This window comes from Grus americana, chromosome Z, assembly GCF_028858705.1.
Source record: "Grus americana isolate bGruAme1 chromosome Z, bGruAme1.mat, whole genome shotgun sequence".
In the NCBI taxonomy this organism is placed as follows: domain Eukaryota; kingdom Metazoa; phylum Chordata; class Aves; order Gruiformes; family Gruidae; genus Grus; species Grus americana.
In genome coordinates this window covers 5972911-5979998 of record NC_072891.1, presented here as the reverse complement: position 1 = coordinate 5979998, position 7088 = coordinate 5972911, and the positions used below count along the sequence as shown (strand labels likewise).

The following is a 7088-nucleotide window of genomic DNA, read 5'->3' as shown; positions in this document are numbered from 1 at the left end:
TGACCCAAACTCTCATAACAGAAAGACAGAAGGCGCACTGTTAATGGTTGGTATGTTTTACTGTGTTCATGGTGAAACACATGATCCTGAGAGTAACTATTTTATTTCCATTCTTTTGTTGTGTGCCAAAGTTTCTGACTGAAGTATTCAAGGTGAGGCCACACAAGGCTGAATACAGTGGGATAATCATCCCTTTTGACCAGCTGGTTATATTGTGTTTGTTGCACCCTAAGATGCAGCTTGCCCTCTTGGCTTCCAGGGCACACTGCTGACTCGTACTGAGCGTCCTATCCACCAGCACCCGCAGATCCCTTTCTGTAGGGCTGCTTTCCAGCCATTCCTCTCCTAAATTATACTTATGTGCAGCATTACTCCATCCTGAATACAGAATCTGGCATTTGGACTTGTTAAATTTCATCCCATCAATCATAGACTAGTGCTCCAGTCTATCTAGATCCCTCTACAAGGCCTCTTGTACCTCAAGAAAGTCAACAGCACCCCCCAGTTTGGTATAATCAGTAAACTTGCTAATGGTGCATTCAACTCCTGCATCTAGATCATTGATAAAAATATTGAACAGAACTGGCCCTAGAATTGCACCCTGAGGAATACCGCTGGGGACCAGTCCCTTAGCCAGATGTAGCCCCATTCACTACAACCCTTTGAGCCCTGCCATTCAGCCAGTTCTTCAAACAGTGCATCATCAACCCACTCATCCTACAGCTGGACAACTTGTCCAGATGGCACAACATCAAGAAGAGCCTTGATGGCAAGTTTAATAGTTAGACCATCTACTTCTGTTGTTTAATCAGTATAGTTTTTCTCAAGGAATTCACACACAGATTTGGCTCCTCTGCCACTGGCATTAGCCTTCCAAGCATGGTATGCACCAGAGGAATCAGTCTGGTACAGACAGGGGGTTCTATCAAAGCCAAATGCCATGATAAGAGCAGAGAAACCAAGAGGTCTGAGACCATTGCTTTGTGTGTATCTCTGTTTCAGACTAGCAATGTAATGTGTGATATACTCCACAGTGACAGGAATCCTCCACTGTAAGTCTGTGGCTTTGACACTCTATGTGAGCTCTATTTATAACTATTCTGGTATCAGCCGCCAGCCCTACAAAAACCATGCAGACATTGTCATCAACAGCACAGACCTTCCATACAGTTCTTTCACCATTAAGCTTTTCCACAGACTTCTTTTCCACACCAAAACCAGCCACAGTGGAGCCTTTTTCACCACCTCCTGGGCATATTACACCTGGAAGAGGTGTCTGGGAAAAAGCCAGTGATGGCCCAGTCATAGTTCATGGCTGCTGCCCATGCATCCCTGTGGGGCCAGAACCAGCTGTCCGCCTCAAAACAGCACACTCATTCCCCTGCCCCCATTAATGCAGACCCGTCCCATGAACATAGATGCTTAGCTGATAAATCACAAAAGGGATCCCAGTTACCGTTTATAATCAAGAGAGAGAATGAAATTGATGGGAACTTTTAACTTCATCTAAGTGTCCATTTGCATTTTCTCTTTCTTTCCCTGCTGGATACAGAGAAAGCATAAGGAAACCACAAGCCCAGCTCAGCTGTGCGCCTCAAGTTTGTGAGATGATTGTGATCACCATTTTGAAGTCTGAAAATATTCTGGATCATACATCAAACATTAATAAGCTGACAAAGTGAAAATTTTAAGTTGTTTCAATGATTGCCATAGACAGCGTGGCTAAGTGTTGCTGGTGGTAAGCCAAAGATATTATCTCTTTCTGGCTTATTCTTGGCAGTATACTTATTTTTTTCTTATTTCTTATATAGTAAAAAGTAGATCCACTAGACCAGAACAGAACAATGCCAATTCATTAGACTTGTGTACTCAGGTGCAAGCAGAATCCAATTTTTATGTTTGGTTGCATATATATATATACACAAATATGGCATTCATACCTGCTGAAGTCTGCATGGTGCCTATTGCTACGGCAGGCAGAGGCCTGCTTGCTGAGCAGGACGTTCAAATAGGTCACTGCTTCAGTGTCCTCAGACACTAAGCATGGTGCTGCAATGCAGGCTCCCATTTCAGCTATACAAGTGACAGAATACCAAGGGAACACATAGAAGTGTGGAAATCCTGTGGTATCAAAATTAAAGCTAATGTAAGCCACCAGCCATTTTCACTAAGAGATGTTGAGTAACCAGAAGCTGAAAAATCTAACCTAGAAGGACAATAAGGAAAAACAGGTTTCAGTGCTAGTCACCACAAATACAGATGGAAAGATAAGACACACTTTATCTTACTTCAAACATTTGCAATGTAGATACGTCTACATCTGCGCCTGGTCACCCTGGATTTTCTTTATAAACAAAGGGGAGAAATATGAACTTTCTGGGCACCTTACCTGATCAAACTTGAATGTCTTCTTTAAAATGAGATGGATACTGTACTAGAAATATCTATATTAATAAACATTAATAAAATGAGGAATCCAGAGGAACATCTGGATTCTGGAAATGAAAATCTCCATTTCAACAACAGAAATCCCCAGTACAGACAGGTGTCACTTGCATGTCAATGTTTTTGTTAATTTAAAGGAATCAAAGAAAGCTATGAGAGACAACAACTTACATCTACATGTCGAAGAACTTAATGGTGAAAACTGTGTTTTCTAGTCTTGAATTTCAGATGTTTGCCAAACATGGTATGAGATCATCAAAGACCTCCCAGCATTTCTTCCATACAGTGGACTTCACTGCTTCAAATACACGCTGTGCAGACTTGAATTAGTACTTGATGCAAAAATGTTGGCAACAACAGAGGACTTGCAAGAAAAAAATGCAGTTGCATGGTGGTCACCTAAATCACTCTAATTTATAGATGTGAGGTACAAACCAGAAGCTGGAAACAGGAAAGCACTTATCTTCACCAGATATCCAAACAGATGCTGATGTAGAAGTAATTGCATGAAGAACAGGCCCCCGTAGTAAAAGCAGCTGCTTGTTACAACATCTAATTAAGAAAAACAATCCAAATCCACACATGGCTCCCTGAAAACAACTTGACCCCAAAATTTAAAAAAGTCTTATTCTAGCACTACAGACAACTTTTAGACGACAAAATAAACCTTTCCTACAGGATGGATATGTTATGCAAGATACCCTTTGACTTCTTATCCTAGAGGAACTGCAGGCAGAGTGCATAGGTCCCTTTCATGATACATACAGTGAAATTGCCAGGAAGCATGAAGTATAAAGTCTGAGAAAACAGCCAGGACTAGACACTTTGGTTGAAGGTACTCCACGAGCCTTTACTACTGAACAGGCTAATGACTGGACAGAAGTGACTCATTCATTGTCACAGCAAGCTTTACCTGATACAAAACAGAAGAAGTTGGATTGACATCACAAGGGTTGTTTGCTTATGCATCACTTGCCTGTCATTATGCTCTCCCTCTGATGGATTATTCCATTAAGTGGGCCAGAAATAGCATTGACGTCACAAGCCACATCTGCTACTGCAATCATTTGCCTATCTACTATTTTCAGCTGAGAAGGAAACACAAAAAAGTGTTCATATTACACAAAGCAGCACCAGTTATTTCCCTCAACCTCAAGTTCTTCAAAAAGACAGTGAAATAGTGTACACACAAACCATCAATAGCTTCTGTCAGCTTGACAGGGAAATCAAATTCTTCATTTGAACTGTAGGAGGAAGTTCACAAACTGCTAACCTGAAAGTAAAAGCTTGCAAAGCTTTTAGCACAGACCTCCTACAAACTCAGAGCTCAGATCACACCACAGCATTGTCACCACCTGCACTAGTGCAGAACCGGAGGCAGCAGACTTGCAAGCTAAATGTAGATGGATGACAAGGGCTAAAATTTGAAGCAGAACAATTGTCCAGATGGTAACCAAACAACAGAGGCAACAATATGGATTATGCACAGTTCAAAAGCCAGTATTTTCAGAGGGATTCACTTGAAAGAGTATGAAAGCCTGTAATTTAATGAAAATAGAAAATGTTCACTGCTTTTTGAGGCTCTTGAAGGGGAAGAAGTTCTTACATGTGCAAGGTATGTGAACATTATAGTACAGGCAGGTTGAAAAGCTTCTTATCTTCTAGAGGTTTACCTGGGCAATTTGGACTTCTTCACGTCCAAGGTGTTTTGCACAAATTCAGATCTAATCTGATCCCAGTATCTATTGGATACTGGGATCACCTACATGAACTCTGTTCTACCCACAGTTGTCCTCAGTTGCAGCTTGCCGATTTGTTACTTGTTATCTAGTTAAAAATAAGTCAATCAAAATAATGAAGTTACTATTACACACATGCTTTTGTGTCAGAGAGAGGACTCTATTCCCCTCTATGTGTTACGGAACTGGAGTTTAGCAGCGGAAGGCACATATCAAACATGCTGTGATGGAGGAAGGCAGAAGCTCTCCTACATGATCTGTCTTCACTTATTTATTTCTCTACTGTTCTCTTTGGTTTTCTTCTCTTTAGCATACTGTAGCCACTATCATTCTGCTTCTTTAAGAATCAAATTTTTAAAATTATATTTGGTATTCCTGCCTGCAACTAGGTAATGCTGAAAGCACCCTTCACACATTCCTCCACCCTGTACTACCTCCAATATACCCTAGTTAATACTCTAGCTGTAGATCTACACCATATCTAAAGAATGGGAATAACTGACTTTCTTAAAATCTGAAAATTTTTAATATAATTGGCACCAGATATATTCACCACATATGTTATTTTTTTTGTACATCACAGAGACACAAATAAGAAAAAATAGAATTTGGTAAATCAGGATAGTGATGAGGGCTTGAAGTTTTTAAAAGTTTGCAAAACATACAGGAAAGCATACATTCATGCCCTACTTTTATTTCATAATAATTCTTCAGGTCTTCTTTGCATGTTATTGGGTTTCATTCTCTGCAATCATATCCACTCCAATGACATTTACAGGGACAGTTTACAAGGGCATGTAGTGATAGGATGAGGGGTAATGGCCGTAAGCTGAAGGAGGGGAGATTTGGATTAGATATTAGGAAGAAATTCTTCCTTGTTAGAGTGGTGAGGCACTGGAACAGGTTGCCCAGAGAGGTTGTGGAGGCCCCATCCCTGGAAGGCCAGGTTGGATGGGGCTTTGGGCAACGTGGTCTAGTGGAGGGTGTCCCTGCCCATGGCAGGGGGTTGGAACTAGATGGGCTTTAAGGTGCCTTCCAACCCAAACCATTCTGTGATTCTGTGACATTCCTATGCAATATTTGCTTCACAAGAAACAGCCATTTCAATGCTCTTTATGCTGACAACACTGTGACCTTATGCACAGCAACCAGGCCATGATTACAAATTGTCATTTTTTGTATTTAAAACTTTCTCTTTTGTGTCATCTTCTGTAGCATGATACCCAGAATTAGTATCATTTTTTTTTTCTTTTTGTAAGAAATACAATATGTTCAAGTCGCTTAATATTTTCTCATTAAGTGGGAATCTCTGTGGTATTTACCTTATAGACACATTGCAGGAAATTATTCTTCACAGTTATACCTTGCTATATTGAGTCAAGTAAGTGTCCTGACTTCTGAAAAGTGAAGTTACTAGAACACTGATGAAAACTAACATTTTAATTTTTCTCCAAGGTCATAATTATCCAGTTATAGACCTGGCAAGAGTACACAGGAGGTTTAAGTAGTTATACAAACATCTGGAATTAATGATTTGGGTCTTGGGAGTGGAGTATTTGGAACCAATTTCCAAAGATCAATTCCAAGTGTAGTATTTTATAGTCTAATTCTATAAAAGTTAATCATTTACAATTAAAAAAAAAAATCTTTCAATATTCTTGGTAGATGCTCAGATAGCCATTCTTTATGTTTTGATCTTATGTGTGGTGTCACCACAAATTTATTTTATTGCTTGAATGTCACTGGCCACTAAATGCTTAACTCAATTACCCCTGTATAGACCCTTGTCTTATGTTTAATTAGCTCCTCACATGCAGAAATGGCTTAGAAAGACAGATGGCCTAAACCATAACAACCTACATGGAGAAATTACAACTATATTGTTGTCTACTACTCACATATCAGGCCGTCTATAAATGTCAGCATAACCCAAAGCTCACTGCTTATTGTCTGATCTTGACCTACTTTCCTGACTATTCGTATTTCCAGCAAATATTTGGTCTTTCGTATGATTAAATGATGAACATGAGAATGATAAAATGTTTATCTGGAGCAAACAAACAGAAGAGCATGCACTATACTCCTGTTTGTATTTGATATATCGTGCAAGCTGAAATACAAAAATAAATGCAAAGAATGCATAGTTGATGATGTTTTGATACAGAGTACTCCATTAGTGCACTATTTCCTAAACATGTTAAATTTTCCAATGCCAAATAAAACAGAACATTGTAGTTTAAGAGTCTTGTTTTGTTAATTGAAGAAAGATTCATTATGCAAGTGTACTCACAAGAGTACAATAAAGTTGTTGTCCACCTAGGGTGTTTCTGAATAAGCTCCTGCCTCCACTTGAAGCATTGTTATGGATGCCAGGACACAGAGCATTCCTGCTTGTAAAGTAGTTCTTCATTTATTAATTGATTTTGTTATCTGTTTTCTACTGTTTGCATTAAAAACAAATTAGTAATGATAGTGAAATTCACAAAACTAATGCTATATCCATAGAATCAGGGAATCACAGAATGGGCTGGGTTGGAAGGGACCTCAAAGCCCATTCAGTTCTAACCCCCTGCCATGGGCAGGGACACCCTCTACCAGACCAGGTTGCCCAAAGCCCCTTCCAACCTGACCTTGAACACTTCCAGGGATGGGGCAGCCACAGCTGCTCTTGGCAACCTGTGCCAGGGCCTCACCACCCTCACAGGGAACAATTTCTTCCTAATATCTAATCCAAATCTCCCCTCCTTCAGCTTACGGCCATTACCCCTCATCCTATCACTACGTGCCCTTGTAAATTGTCCCAACTGGAACACAATACCTTACAGGGGATGCTTGTGCAGAAAAGCTGTTTGCTTGAATCGCCCAAGTAGTGGAAGGATTACTTATCATAGAATATCCCAAGTT

General features: G+C 40.0%; 1 pseudogene; it reads right to left on the bottom strand.

Annotated features, from left to right (window-relative positions):
- Window positions 1–717: 717 nt before the first annotated feature.
- Window positions 718–1313, bottom strand: LOC129199314 (proteasome subunit alpha type-7-like; annotated as a pseudogene).
- Between the last annotated feature and the right edge of the window lie 5775 nt (window positions 1314–7088).